A 16479-nucleotide genomic window follows, 5' to 3' on the forward strand; every position below is an offset into this window, starting at 1 on the left:
ATGTAATAACCCTATTCCATGTATGAAGGAAAGAATAATTAGCTAGGCTTTTACAAATAATGTCTTGATTTTTGCTGTTAACTGTTCTTCCAAAAATATACGAGGTAAAAGCTCACCCATATGTTTATATTTCATGTTTTTACCATGTTTAATGGGCATTGATATGGATGTTGCTGCATGAAAAGCAATGCATACTAGTATTTAGTTATGACTACATTTTTTTATGTTTCATATCCTTTATGTATTCCTAGAGATTACTTTTCAGAGGTAGAGAAGGCATATCTTACAGGTTTTACAGCTTCACAGGTTTGACTTGTCAAACTTAGGGCCTATTGACCTACTTCTTTCAAGAAGATTGTTTTTACATACATACATGCATACAAATATTTCAGACACGGGTATTAATGCCCTTCTAGCTTACCAATATACCAAAATACTTGTTCCCATAATATGTGTTCAGGCAGTTCTTAAAAATATCTAAACTAGTGCTTACTTTAATGTAATTTGGTAGTCTGTTCCATGCATCAGCTATTCTGTCATATAACCAATTAGTACACTTCTCATTCCTATAGAATCTCCTACATAGGTTATCTGATGATTCTCTAGTACTTTTTGATAACCTCAAACATTCCCAGAGGTAGTTGTCCCTAAATGCCCTATATACCTGAATAAGATCTCCTCTTAGATATCTGTAAGAGACACTGTACAAGTTAAGATATTTCAGTCTTTCATAATAACTTAAATGTTCACATCCATGGATGCCCTTGGTATATTTCCGCTGTACTCTTTCCAGTTTACTCATGCTTGTTTTCTTATAGGGTTCCCATATTGTTATTCCATACTCAAGTTTGGGTCTAATGTAACTAACAAACCATGACTTCATCATTTTTGATTCCCTAGACTTTATAAACCTTTTTATACAACCTATAGTTATATAACTATCATTAATCAAGTATTTGGTATGATTAGAAAACTCGTAGCTGGATCTACCCATATACCAAGGTCCGTAAATGAGTTGACAGTTTCAATCACTATATTCTTTATTAAATATTCAGCTTTCAGTTTGTCTCCCAAATCTCATATGCCTAGTTTTTGATGTATTTATCAGCATATTATTCTCCTGTGTCCAAATGGTCAATTAGTCCAGTTATTTTGCAGACATGCCTTATCTGTAACGCATGTAATCAGTGTACCCAGTTTCAGGTCGTCTGCATATAGACTGTAGAACACCTCAGGTGAAAAAGTTAGGTCTGAAAGATACAATCTAAACAAGTATGGGCCTAGGACAGAGCCTTGTGGGACACATTGACTGTAACCAAGGATTTCACCTGTCCAGTTGCTGTATGATACTTGCCATGTCCTATTTGTAAGCCATGCAGGTATCCATCTTATCAAGACATCAATACCTAGTTGTTCTACTTTATTGATCAGTGTTTTGTGTATGACCCTGTCAAATGCTGAAGATAAATCTATATAAATTCCATCACGGCACAATTTTTCATTCATAGCTGTTACCATAGAACATCATGTTACAGGTGGTAATAGATCTATTTTCAACATACGCATGCTGATATATGGTTACAAGTCCCATCTTATCCATTCCAGACAATAACTTATTCAATATTACCTTCTCCATTATTTTTCCACAACATGAAAGTAGACTTAAGGGTCTATATGGCTCTGGATTTGTCCTACTCCCCTTTCCCTTAAAGATAGGCTTAATAAACGCATGTCTCCAATCTTGAGGAATCTCCCCATGTTTACATGACCTAGTGAGTAATAGATATAATGGTACTGTAAGTTCTTGAAGAAGTGTTCTCTAATTCTGTCTCCTCCCCGTTTTTGCTTGGATCCAGTTTGCGCAGTTTTTTTTCAAAGTAATCTAATTTGATTCCAGTGTATGGGGTTACCTGGATGTCACTAGGACAACGTCATTTTTTGTTATAACTCCATGTTGATACTTTATACTTCCCATACATGTCTCAAAAGTATTACTGAAAGTTAATGATGTGTTCTGGTTGTAAAGGGAAGTTTATACCATAATCTTGGAAAGCATTGCATAAATGTCACATTTTTCTGTTATAGATTTTTTAGCATTAGTTTGCCTGCTCAGATGTTGGCTGTTCGAATGCTGGGCTTCAGACTTTTGAGTAGAACCAGGTTAGACACTGCATCACAAACAAAGTAGAGAATAAAAATAATACATAACAAAGTATTCAGATTGCTGCTGAAGCCTTTCTGAACAGTTCAGGTTTTCCAACTTTATATCTGGTAAGATGTACCATTAAAAGAGGTTTCAATTGACTTGTATAAAGACTACAGAAAGTTGTTGTTTGTCTTTTCGGCTTTTCCCAGTTAGGGGTCACCACAGCGGAACTCTGGTCCACTAATGATTGGCAGTAGATTTTTTTATGGTGCCGAGTTGCCAGCCCGATGCCCATTTACACATGTCTTTCAGAGGCAAAGACTACAGAAAGTATTACTGGGATTAACAGTAGGTTGGATAGGCAATCCAGTGATCTCATTAGAGTGACTAGATACACCCTTTAGAATCGTACTGAACACAGAATATTTTTTTCCTGACTTTGGTAAACATATATTGGTCAGATTTAAAACTGTTGTCTAACATTGTAAACTGATGTTAAATGGCGGTGTTATTGTTTGTGATGTCACTATTTACTTTGCTTTCACGATTTATATATTTTTTGCCGAGCTTCATAATGCTATATTTACAGGCATTAAAGCTGTGGGCTATAACTACTGCACCTAGGTATTTTTGTAGACTACCTTGGAGAATTTAGCATCATTTACTAAAGTAATGTAACCTAAGTTTTCGGTTATGCACATAATTACTTATCCAGAGCCCATTTTCCACTTTTATATCCGAAAAGTATAGTCCAGAAATGTACAGAGTGAGACATTGTCGATAATCCCTTCAGTAGAGAAAATAAATTTCCACCATTACTCTTTGTGTAATGTGGCGTGGTCTGGTTCGATTCTCAGCTATAGCGTCTTCTGTGTGGAGACATGCATAAATGGGCGTACCTTTGTTGAAGGTTGTGTGTTAGGCCTGGCAAGCCGGTACGTAAGAATCAACTGCCAATCATTAGCGGACCGGAGTTCCGCTGTGGTGACCCCTAACCGGGAAAAGCCGAAAGACACAAACTCTTTGTGTAATGTGGCTTAACCAGTTTTACTCTCTGCATTACTAGTAGATTAATAAGTGATAAAGACCTGTAAGGTTTTGTTAACAGTATTTTAAAAGGAGTAGAAGTACCAACATCCTGGAAGAAAGCTGTGGTGGTTGTAAAACCTAAAGATGGTAAAGACCCATCAGATTCAGCTTCATATAGGCCCATTTTGATTCTAAACCATTATTATAAAGTGTTTGTCTATAATGGCAATAAATATGGTAAAGGTGATGCCAAAATTGATTGATATGGATCAGTGTTTTGTGGAGGAGAGGCAAACATTTGACAACATTAATAGAACAATGGTGATCCATATGGAAGCAGAGTGTAAGAAAATAATGCTGCTGTTAGGCCTTAATGCAGAGAAAGCATTCAACAGAGTAAGCTGGGATTGTATGAGTAGGACAATGGAAGCATTTGCATTTCCTGATGCAATAATAAGGTTAATTGGGAGGATGTATGAGGGATCAGAGACAAAAATTAAAGTGGGGGGGGGGTTCCTCGCTGATAAGTTCTGTTTGAAGACAGGAACCAGGCAGGGGTGTCATCTTTCTCCTTTGTTATTTGCATTATATTTAGAACCTTTGGCAAAGAAAATGAGGAAATCAGAAATTCAAGAATACAGGTTGTATGGTAATCAAGAAAAGTTTGCTTTATTGGCAGATGATATTATTTTGTACCTGATAAAAGCAGAAAATGACATTTCAGTGTTGTGGAATATTCTGAGACAGTTTCAAGTCTTTTTGGGATACAAAACTAATGAAGATAAACTAAGGTAATAGCTGTAAACTGTGTATACACACACAAATTGGTTCAGCAATACCCATATTTATGGGGACATGATAAGATTAAGTATTTAGGAGTATGGATTAAAAAGGATTATGTTATGGCAGGTAAGGATATGTGGGAAGAGACTAAACAAAAGATAATACAAAAACTGTGAAACTAGAAACTCTTGTTTTATGGATATGGATAGCAAGGTCCAAGCAGTGCAAAAGTTTTTAACCCCTTTAGTTTATACACAGGTCAGGCATAATTTTATCAACCAGAGGAGAAGTTGTGGTTAGCAATTAATAAAGAGTCAAAAGATTTTATCTGGGAGTGGAAAAGGACAAGAGTCAAGAGGGAGAAGTTGATCCTTCCAATAGAAGTTTTGGATAACCTGATTAGAAGGGGTATTTCAAAGCTACACAGTAAGGGCTCCTATACACAGCACAAGCAGAAAGCTATAATTCAAAGTGGAAGAGATGATGATGAAACAGGGGGAAGATCAAGAAATAAGGAGAGACTGGGATTTTGGATGCAGATCCTTAAGGAGAATAACAGTAACCATACAGAATATTATATTCATAAAATAGCAGAAAGTGTTCTAAGAACTAAGTCAACACAGAAATGGATAAAGGAGGTCCTGCTGATAGGGACTGTTGCTCATCTTGTGTATTCAAATAAGACAATAAGGCTGGGTGTTCATTTAAGTCATTTATTACATACAGACACATCCAGATGGTTAACAGGAACATTAATCTAAATGAGCTAACTAACTGACTGTCTGTTACATGCAAACATGCTTTCACTCTGGCTGCTCACTCAAAATGGCACTTTTGCTAGCACATGCTCAGTACTTATATGCACATGCCCATAGACTGGAATAGCTCTTAAAGGTACAACACACGCTTTGATCTACATCCTCCCTCTTTTACTAGTCTGTCATTCAGTTGAAAAATGACAATCAGATAAACATGCACATTATACAAATATATACAAACAATATCAATCATGTCCAGGTTGCTGCATATTTAGGATTAGGTCTTGAGATATGACCTGACCTTGTAACATAATAATTAGAACTGGATTTAGCAACAGGGACAGTCACTGGGGAATGTTCTTCTTGAGGACTTTCAGGGATACTTTCAGGAACAGGGGCAGACAATGTAATACTCTCTGGAACAGGGACATTAGAAAAATCACTCTAAGAATTAGTCTTTGCTACAAGCAAAATGCTCCAACACTGGCTTGGACACTGGTAGGAAATGCTTCCAGTTCCATCTGAATTCCATGCCTAGCAACTCAATAATGTATGATCTTGGTTCATCACACAAATGTTTCACAAGTCCAATCTAGTCAAAACTTTTCACTGTCTGCATCCTCACTATCTCTCTTTCTTTCAATGGATTTAGAGGTTTGCTGGTCTTGTCATAATAGGACTTTTGGGACAAATGCTTCTTTAGAAGTTGAGCTTTTAGTGCTTTGTTGTTTTTAGCCTTTGGAACCAACAAATTCTTATGGACTGGTAGTGTGGTTCTGGTTTGTCTCAACATTAACCTCTGGGCAGGTGAACCAAAAAGATTGTTGTGAGGAATGTTATATAGATTAAGCAAATTTTGTAAAACCTCAGTACTGTCTCATTTTGACTTTTCCAGCAGCTGTTTTCCACTCTGAACTGCACATTCTGCCAAGTCAATTGACTGAAGAAACTCTGGACTACACGTAGTATGAACAAAGTCCCACATTTCAGGAAATCTCTTGAACCCTTGACTTGTAAACTGTGCACCATTGTCAGAAATGAGTTTGTACGGACTAACATGGACAGAAAAATGTCTCTTTCACTTTGTGATGACAATACTGGACATGAGATTAAGAAGTAGGTCAATATCAAACCAATTTGAATAAGAGTCTACTAAAACCAGGTAATGTTGACCATTCCACTCGAAGATATCTTGTCGACCAAGGTAGTTCAGGAATCTGGCTTAGCTGAAGTGGTTCCTTCTGTTGGTGCAGCTTAGTATTATTACAAACAGAACAAGCTGAAGGAGAGTTCTCAATGTCTTGTGACATAGAAGGCCAAAATACTAGTCCTCTTGCCCTTTGTTTGGTAGAATCAGTTCCTGGGTGGCCATGATGTAAGATTTTAATATACAGTTGTTGCAAAGATCTTGGAACAATCACTTTTGGACCTTTTGGGATGATACCATTGTCAACCAAAATCTTGTCTCTGTAAGGAAAATACTGCTGCATGTCTAGTGGTAAACAAGATTGCTTTAACAGCCATCCTTGATTTATAAAGTGGTTGAGATTTGGAAGAATTCTATCTGAAGCTGTGTGAGTTCTAAGCTCATCAAGATGTGTGGAAGAAAAATTTCTCACTTCCATGACTTTAAAATCAGGTTGCATATTTTCATGCAGTTCAGTGTTTTTTGGGGCAATGAATGCTCTTTGGTGTTGTTCCAATCAGGACCAGGTTACATCCTTGCGTGTCAGCTCTCTTAGCAGTGCTGAAAGGTCACTCAACTCTGAACTAAACTTGTCTAAGTAGTTGACCATACTAAGAAAACATTGTAGGTAAGTAACTTCCTTTGGAGCTGACATCTCAAGAATTGCAGATTGCTTGAAAGGATCTGGCCATAAGCCTGAAATGGTAAACAAATGACCAGCATATGTAACGTCTTGTAGCCTGAATTTGCATTTCTGACGATTCAGCTTAAGATTCACCTCACAAGCACATTTTAGAGCTTTTCTGAGATTTCTATCATGTTTGAGTTTACCATTGCCTCCTACAATAATATTACCTAATATAATAGCACACGAGTAGCCAGAAAAAATTTGTTCCATTGCACATTGAAAGACTTCACTGGCAGAATTTATCCCAAAGGGCATTCTCAAAAATCTGTACTGTCCAAATGGTGTGCTGAAAGTGGTTAGCAATGAAGATTTTCAGTCAAGCAAGATTTGCCAAAATGAACTTTTTGCATCTAAGACATGAAAAAATGGTGGTATTAGGCATAAGAGCAGCAACTTCTTCAACTGTACGCATTGGATGATGAGGTTGTTTTAGTGCTTTGTTCAAATCTCTTGGATCAATACATAATCTCATATCATCTGAGCTTTTCTTATGAAATATCACCATTGAGCATACCCACTCAGTTGGCTCATCTACTGGACAAATTACCCCTAGATGCACCATTCTATCTAGCTTAGCTTTGACTCTGTCTTGCATAGCTACTGGAAATTTCCGTGTGGGTCTGATGACTGGGCGTACCTCGTGGTCTAATTTCATAGAATACAGAACTGGGAGTTTGCCTAACTTGTCTTTGAAAAGATCAGCATAGTCAGAAAAAATAGTTTGGGCTAAATTTTTGTTGTTACACATGCTTACATGATGGACTTCTCAAGTAAATGAAAGCAGTCCCATTTTCAAACTGTCTCTGAGACCTAATAATGACTGTATGTGCCTTTTGACTATGTAAAATTGCAAGTCATAGCTCTTCCCAGTAGAGTAACATGAAAGCATTACTGAACCTTTGGTTTGAATTTCTTCACCACCGTAAGCAACAAGCTTCGCACACTTTCCCAGATCAAGGTTCTCAGCAGCACTTACTTTGGCAAACACATCTGTTGACATGACACTGCACTTTGAACCTTGAGCTCTATAGGTCTCTCATTAATCAGAACAGTACAAAATAATTCATTCTTTGCTAGCAAATCTACTGTATCAATTGTTTCACCAAGCAGTGACACACCATCAACATAATGAGTAGCATATCAGCTTTCTAGTTATCAATGTGTTTCTTTGAATGTTCTCTTTTGATAAAAGAATGTGCCCCTTTTGATTTACAGAACCTTTTGAAATTATTCCACTTTTTACATGTGTGGCACTGCTGACCAAAAGCTAAGCACTTTTCTCTTTTGTGCTCATGGTTTCCACCAGAACTACAACAGCTGACTATGAGACTTACCACAGGTTTTTCTGAGTCACTCCTTTGCTTCACTGAGCATGCTCTGGATTTTATTGGAACTGCAGTGGATTTTGCTACAAAGACTTATGGTGGAGCCATGGTTTTAGGCCTGTATCTTGTATCCTTGTGCAGCATACTATTAACATTAGTACTGGAAGGCACTGCAAGCAGGCTTTTGTCATTTGCAAGAATATTTGCATGCCTTTCTGTGAGCTCATATATCTGACAAATCTCTATGACCTTATTCAAAGTTAAATCACTGTCTTAAAGCAAGCTCTTTCTCACTGCATCATCTTTAATACCACACGCAAGCCTCTCTGTTATCAACTCATCTCTTAAATCGCCAGATCTGCACGGTTTTGCCTTGTTTCTAAAGTCAGTTATATATGCTGCAAAAGTTTCACCAGCCTTTTGATCTCTTGAAATATATGCATTTCCATTGCAACATTCATTTAGGGGTTACACGTTTCTCTAAATTTACGTTTTAAGTACTCAAGGTCTTCCAGGGTTTCAGCCAGTACCACGATATGGCGGTCTTCCCCCTCCCCTGCATACAAAGCTGGGGGCATACACAAATTAATGCTTTCTTTCAATGGCTTCTGAACCAGCTAAATTAAGCAGAATAAATGCCTTTGTACACGTGTCTTTATCAAGAAAAAGCAGCCTGTATGAAAATATTGTGTTCTTGCTCAAACACTCTCCAGTGTTTAGCAACATTATTATCAAATACAAGTGGAACAGGTATGCGAAATCCATCTGCCATGCCAACAAAATAACCATGTAATTATACATAAACATACACATGCCAGGCACATGAAAAATATTCAGCTGCACCATAAACTCTTTGAAATGACTGTATTCTGCAAAATAACTGTACTGTCATACTACACACACAGACCAACACTTTGGATATTGCGAATAACTTTAGCTAATACAAAAAAGAAGAACATAGCAAAAAAATATGTCCGTTTTCTCTTTTTTGTACATTTTATGTGATTCAGAAGTTATTTCAACCAATTTTGTAAGCATTTCAGATATTTTATTAATATATTATAGTTTCACATATTTTGTTTAATTAGAAAGTTGTTTTGAATGCTTTCATTGCTTCGTTTCATATTCGTTGAATAAAAAATCATTTGAATGGATCTTTGTACCTGGATTTATCTTTCTGACCTGTTTGCAAGTCCTTTGAGCAAGGATGAGTCACTCCTGTATATATATTCCTCTATCTGTAACTGCGTGCCTTATGGTCTTGAAGAAGAAGTTTTACTTCAGCTCCCATTCTGACACCATTTCACTCATCTTGTGTATTCAAATAAGATGATGAGGCTGGGTATTTGTTTAAGTCATTTATTGCATACAAACACATCAGGATGGTTAACGGCAACATTGAACTAAATGAACCAACTGACTGACTGCAACACACAAACATACTTTCACTCTGGCTGCTCACTCAAAATGGCGCTCTTGCTAGCACATGCTCAATACTTATATGCATGTACCCATGGACTGGAATAGCTCTTAGCGGTACAACACACACTCTGATCTACAGGGATGAATAAAATTAGGGGTACAGAGAATAGGCAAGAGTGGGCTGGAATTTACTGGAAAAAACTGACAAAGCAACCAAGGTATTGGGAGCAAATAATTACACAGGGGAAAGAGAATGGGAAGAGGCCAAGAATATATTTGGACTGCAGGCTAGAGACTGCCTTCCCTATAAATGATTGATATAGGATAATAGGCAAAGAGAAAGAGATAGGGGGATCCTAAGTGAAATACCGGCAATGGTAGAAACTGCTATTAAAAAGGGATAATAAGTCGGGCATTTAAATATTGCATAATGACTATAGGAATCAATCAGTGGAGGATAGAAAGGCCTGGGACTGGATAAGAAATTCACAAAGAAACAATGGAAAGACATATGTATGGCTCCCAAATATGCAACAAAGTCTAGAAGATTTAGGATTGTTGCTTGGAAGTATTTGCATAGTTATTTTTATACTCCAGGCAGACTCTAAATAATTTTTCCATGGGTAGATTGCAAATTTTGGAAGCGTAATGGGGAAGAAAGATGTAATTGGGAACATATTTTTGGGAGTGTAATGAGTTGGCAAACCTTTACAATTTCCTACAGATAACTCTATCAGAAATACTGGGCGAGCAAATTTGTGTAACTAAGGAAGTTATTTTTTGAGCTGTGATATGGAATCAGAATTGCCTGTTTGTGGTAAAGCCTTGCTGAGTTTAATTCTGGTGGCTGTCAAAAAAGCAATTATGAGAAAATGGAAATCAAAGTCTAAATCAACCAGACAAGAAGTAGTGAATATTGTAACAGAGATAAAAGAACTGGAAGTTGGGTCTTTCGAAAAGGGTAGGAGCAAATTACATAGGAAAATGGGAATTGAGGGAACAATACATTCAAAATAATGTTTGGAGGATGAATAAGGTTTACAAGTTTACTGAAAATTTTATCACTGTATAATAGCCTGCAGTCACAAAATCTGACCTTGATACTACAGGACCTCTGCCACAAGGCCCTACACCTACAAGTTTACTGAGAAAAGTTTCACTGTATAATAGCCTGTGGTCACTATATCTGGCTTTGATACTATAGCAGCTCTGCTCCAAGGCCCTACACCTACAAGTTTACTGAGATTTTTTTCATTGTACAATAGCCTGCGGTCACTACATCTGACCTTAATACTACAGGAGGTCTTCCACAAGGCCCTACACCTACAAGAAGTTTACTGAGAAATGTTTCACTGTATAATAGCCTGCAATCACTATATCTGACCTTGATACTGCAGGAGCTCTGCCACAAGGAACTTGACCTACAAGTTTATTGAGAATTTTGTCACTGTATAACATAAGCTCATTTATCATGAGGACCCTTGCTCTGTATTAACTTTAATCACTTAAATGCATGCTTGCTCTGTGTTTAAAGCCTCTGTGAAATAGCCTCTGCATTCTAAGGACCTCTTGCTAAGTTGGCCACTGTCTCCTTTTGCATGACCAGTAGACTATACTTCATATGTCAGTAATTTAGTCTCAGGAAATGACAGACAACCTCTTTTACTTTGCATCTCTTTGTTAATTGCTTTGTTCTGAATATAAACTGATTTCTCTCAATTATAACTTGACCTGAAGGTGTGATGGTCACTGTAGAAGGTATTGCTAAGTATCCCCTCACTGTTGTCTCTTCTTACACTCAGTCACTATCTTCCTTCATAGAGCAGGTATGTGTCATATGCTATTACATTTCTATTTGTTGTAACGTGGTGTAGAACAATGAAAAAACTTTGGCTGTGTGTTATATTTCTAACAATTTCATTCAGATCAGATAAACTTTATGTATGCTGAGTGTATTTCCCCTATAATACACATGTATGTAATGTGAGTTACTGGTGTTCTGGGGTATATATATATATATATATATATATATATATATATATATATATATATATATATATTTTGTTTTGAAGTACTGGTTAATCTCATGAATGTTTTCTAAGTGATGGTTTTATGTTGTGCTTAACAGTGTAGTGCCATGTTCTGATAATTTGCTCCCTACGGCTGTATATCTATACTGTATTACTGTGGTTCACTATTAGTATACTTCATGCTAATACTACGTTGACCTTACATGCATACACTGTCTTACCATCGCTCTACTGTTATACTTCTCCCGTATTATTTTGCTGTGACTTACTGTGGTCCTTCCTCCATCTCTTTTTTGTTTAATACATACTAACCTTACTATCTCAATATAATTTTACAGTTTAGTACAGTTTTTCTCTTTCTTTCATTTCAGTGCCTGCAGTTAATACATCTGTCCTTGATACTGCAGGAGTTCTGCCCCAAAGTCCTAAGGCTACAAGTTTACTGAGAATTTTGCCACTGTATAATGTAAGCAGATTTATCCTGAAGGGCCTTGCTGTGTATTAACTTTAATCAGTTAAATAAATGCCTGCTCTGTGATTGAAAGTCTTTTGTGAAATAGACCATGCACTCTAAGGACCTCTTACTAAGTTGTCCACTGTCCCCTTTTTCTTGACCAGTAGACTATACTGCATATGCCATTTTTCTAGCCTCAGGAAATGACAGAAAACCTGTTTTAATTTGCATTGCTTTGTTAATTGCTTTGTCCTAGCTATAAACTGATTGCTCTCAGTTGTAATTTAACCTGAGGGTGGTAGCGACTTAATATTTCCCTATACCTACCACATTTCCCCTTACAGCAAACCAATACCAAAACTGAATTCAGCAGAGCTTCTTATTAGTTTCCTCAAAATAAACAATTACAAACAAATATGTATTACTGTCCTGTACACCCCTCCTGGCAACAATACAGCTATACTGGGAGATATTCTACATTGGATATCAATAACATTTCCACAAGAAAAAGTACTACTAGATTATGTGAATGTTAATTGGTTGGACATAAACTCTAACTCCCCTACATCTAGCATTAAAGTATATGGTTTCACACAACTAATTAATAGCCCCACACATTATAGCACAACATCAAATCTCTCATTAGACTGGATCCTACTATCAGACCCTAGCAAATTCTCCACCACAGGTACAATGCCAGACTTTTAGTTATCATCTCCCAATCTATATGACCAGACATCTCACACATCCAGTTAAACAGCAAATTTATAAAAAACATGCAACTTTTCCAAATTTAACCCAGCAATGTTCATTACTACACTATCATCTATTAACTGGAACTTCCTAAAAATACTCCCCATATATGATGCTGTAAATGAATTCAGTACAACTTTTCTAAATATCTTAAATAGCCTTGCAGCTCCTAGAAGGAAGAGATTAAAAACAAATAATGCAATTTGGCTATCCAAAAAGAGTATAATGCTAATGCAGGGCAGAGAAAAAGTGTGGAAAGAATGTAAAAAATATAAAACACCTCAATATCATGAAAACTTCAGAATGTTTCATAATCATACTAAAAAGCAAATAAATGAAGCACTGGTAAGATCCCAATCATACTATAAAGCAAATAAATGAAGCACTGATAAGATCTCTGGCCATTCGATCCCAGTTTCCAGCTTTACATTCTGAGCCCTGGTAATTGCCCTGCAACAGTCAGAGTTCATACTGTAATAACTTTCAAAATAATACTAAACGTAACCCAAAAAAATTTGGGTCATCCGTTAAAGAAATGTTACATCCCGGCCAAAAGTTCAACCCAAACCCCTTTCGCGATAACTCACCACTCAAAATTGCAATACAATTCAACTGTTATTTTATAGCTAGTAGAGCAATTCTAATCAAGGATTCCTCAACATCTAATCCCAACCCTGCCCAATAACCACATATCACCACATCTTCACCTTCAAATTTTGCCCACATCCTATATAAAACTATGCTTAAACAAACTTAAGCCATGTTCTTCTTCAGCTGATGACCTTCTAAGCGGGCACCTAAAAATAGCAGCCAGTAGGGTTGCCTATTCTGTCTCATTCCTTATAAATAGGTCAGTCCAGAAATCCCATGTTCCCTCTCTCTGGAAAAAGTCACACATTATCCCTCTGTCCAAAGAAGGAAATTCAACAGATATTAATAACTTTAAACCTATAGCAATCTTACCTCCCCTTGCCAAAATACTTGAAAAATGTATTCAGAAACAATTGCTAAACTATCTTGTGCAGGAACAACTCCTATCCCCTATACAATGTGGCATTCCATCCTTCCCATAGGACTAGCACTGACCATCTAACCTATATAGATACTGTCAATAAAGCTAGAGATAATGGCAAACTAGTCTCTTTCTTATTTCTAGACTCCTCTAAAACCTTTGACATAGTTTGTCACGGCAAAGGTTTACTTCAAATGTCTTCACTAGGTCTCTCTTAGCCCACCCTTCTGTGGTTCAAAAGCTACCTGTCCAATAGGTATCTGTCAGTAAAATGGCACTCCATGCTCTCTCCTTAACTCCCAGCTCTATCCTTGGTCCCTTCCTCTTTAACATTTTCACCATCACCCCTATACATTCACACAACAGGCCACCCTAATACAATACACAGATGATTTCACTCTCACTTGCACATCTGACAACATGGTACACCTCCAAAAAATTACTCAGGAAGCTTTAAAAGCCAAAGACACATGGCTTCATAACACACAACTCATGTGCAACACAAAAAAGACCAAAGTACTACTTGTTCCCCAAATCTCACTCAAATGAAAAAACAAAATTTAAAGTCCTCTCTCTTGATAATACACCCATTGAAGTCACTTCTCATATCAAATTATTAGGGGTGATAGTGGATGATAATCTTACATTTGACCTGCATATACAAAATTGCATAACAAAAACTAGGGATGCTTTACAGAGCCAAAAACTTTTTCACTGATGCAACTAAAACTACACTTGCCACTACTTACCTCCTCCCCACTCTTCTTTGTGGTGCTCCCATCCTTACTAAGCTACAGGCTTCACAAAAATTGAAACTTGAACAATGCTATAGTTGCTAAATTTGCAGCAAATACCTCTTTCAGAACCCACCCCTGTATAGCTCTAAAAAGCCTAATTTGGTTTGAACTGCCTCATCATCTAACATACACACAACTTCTTACTACTTTAAAATTATCCGACATCCATCAGCTTGTCCAGCATTAATAAATATTCTACACAATTATATTCCCAGTCAGTCATTGAGATCCAGTGAACAAAAACTCCTGTCTACAAATGTAGCAAATCTGCTGGGCATTGTCTGTACTCTTACAAGGTTGCTAAGTTCTAGAACTTCTTACCTGTATCCTGCAGGTCAATGCTTTCAGTTCCATGTTGCAGAACTACCCTAATAGACTTCCTAGCTAAAATCTGGCTCTGTTCTTGCTCAAAATCAGGATAAACTATATCCATAAATGTGAACAAGTATCTTTTCATTCCTTATACATCCTTACCATCCCTTCTTCATTTACTGCTATCACATTCTCTTACCTGAATTTCTCTCTAAATATCTAGTAGATCTGCCACACTTTCATTCTCTGTCACATCTAACAATGGCACCACTATCTCCCCAGATCAACACACTAAACTTCTAGGGGTTATCATAGACAATAATCTCAAATTTGACCTACAGGACAACAAAACTGTACAGACCATCAATAAGAAGCTTGGATCACTGTATAGAAACAAGACACTCTTAACCCCACTGGCTAGGACTGAAATCACCCGATCACACCTACTCTCTACTCTTTTATATGCCTCACCTGTACTCTCAAACCTCAATAAAACTGAACTAAGTAAGTTGTCCCATACCTACAACCACATTGCCAGATTCGCCATTGGCTCCACCTATAGAACCGATCACTGCCAGAACATGAAACAACTAGAATGGCTAGAACTGCCCAGCTTAATTCAATTCAATCAACTCTTAATAGCGCACAAAGTTCTGTACCACCCTAAAGATACCCCCGCTCTTATAAATATTATTAAGCCATATAGCAACCTGAGATCCCTATGGTCAGCTGACAAATTACTGGTCCAAACCCACAAAGCTAATAACTCATCTGGTGAATCCCTGTTCAGCAACTTTGTTGGCAAAACCTGGAATGCCTTGCCAAACTATATAACCCTACAATCCTCCAAAAGTCTCTTCAAAAAAAAACCTCAAACGATATCTCATATTGAACTGGCTATGCCCATGTACCAACCTGGATTAAGTTATAAAACAATAGCATAATCAATAATTATCATAGCATAATCAGTAATTATCATAACATCTAACTACATTGCCATGCTATGTATGTATCCAATCTTACTTGTAATTGTGTCTGTCCATGAGAACTGTGAATCCCTACTAGGGAACATTACTAAACCAATGTACATAAGATATATTACCACTTTGTTTTTATATATTCTAAATGTTTTCTAACTTCTTGTGTAACCTTTGTATGTCTGTCCATGATAACTGTGAGTCCCTACTAGGGAACACTTCTAAACCAATGTACATAAGGTATATTACCACTTTTTTATATATATTCTAATTGTTTTCTAGCTTCTTATGTAACCTTTTGTATGTTTGACTATGTGGAGCTTTTCTCCCCGGGCCTCCGCTGAAAATGGACATGTATCCAGTCGGACTATCCCGGTAAACAAATATAAAATAAAATATATATATATATATATATATATATATATATATATATATATATATATATATATACCATAAACCTGTTTTCCCTTAACATCATATTGCAATTCCTGTTTGTATTAGACTAACTTATCATTGAGGGCTGCGGTGGTGCAGTGGTTAGCATTGTCGCATCACAGCAAGAGGTTCTCCTGTTTGATTCTTGGCTGTACCGCCTTCTGTGTGGAGTCTGCATGTCCTCCCCACGGTCGAGTGATGTCTAAAGACATGCAGGTAGGTGTGTGTGTGTGAATGGGTGTGCCTTCTTTGAAGGTGGGTGTCAGGCTGGCCTCTCAGCACCGTAAAAATCCACTGCCAATCATTAGTGGACCAGAGTTCCACTGTGGCAACCCCTAATGGGAAAAGCCGAAAGAAGACATTAGACTAACT

The 16479-nt window shown here is 37.1% G+C and overlaps 1 protein-coding gene across 1 annotated transcript in view; it reads right to left on the reverse strand.

Moving 5' to 3' along the window:
• The window catches only part of LOC122809713 (cholesteryl ester transfer protein), an 840169-nt gene that overhangs the window by 204348 nt on the left and 619342 nt on the right, over positions 1-16479 (reverse strand). The gene's annotated exons all lie outside the window — the stretch shown is intronic.

The sequence above is a fragment of the Protopterus annectens genome, chromosome 8.part0, assembly GCF_019279795.1.
Source record: "Protopterus annectens isolate FY-2018-M chromosome 8.part0, PAN1.0, whole genome shotgun sequence".
NCBI lineage: Eukaryota > Metazoa > Chordata > Ceratodontiformes > Protopteridae > Protopterus > Protopterus annectens.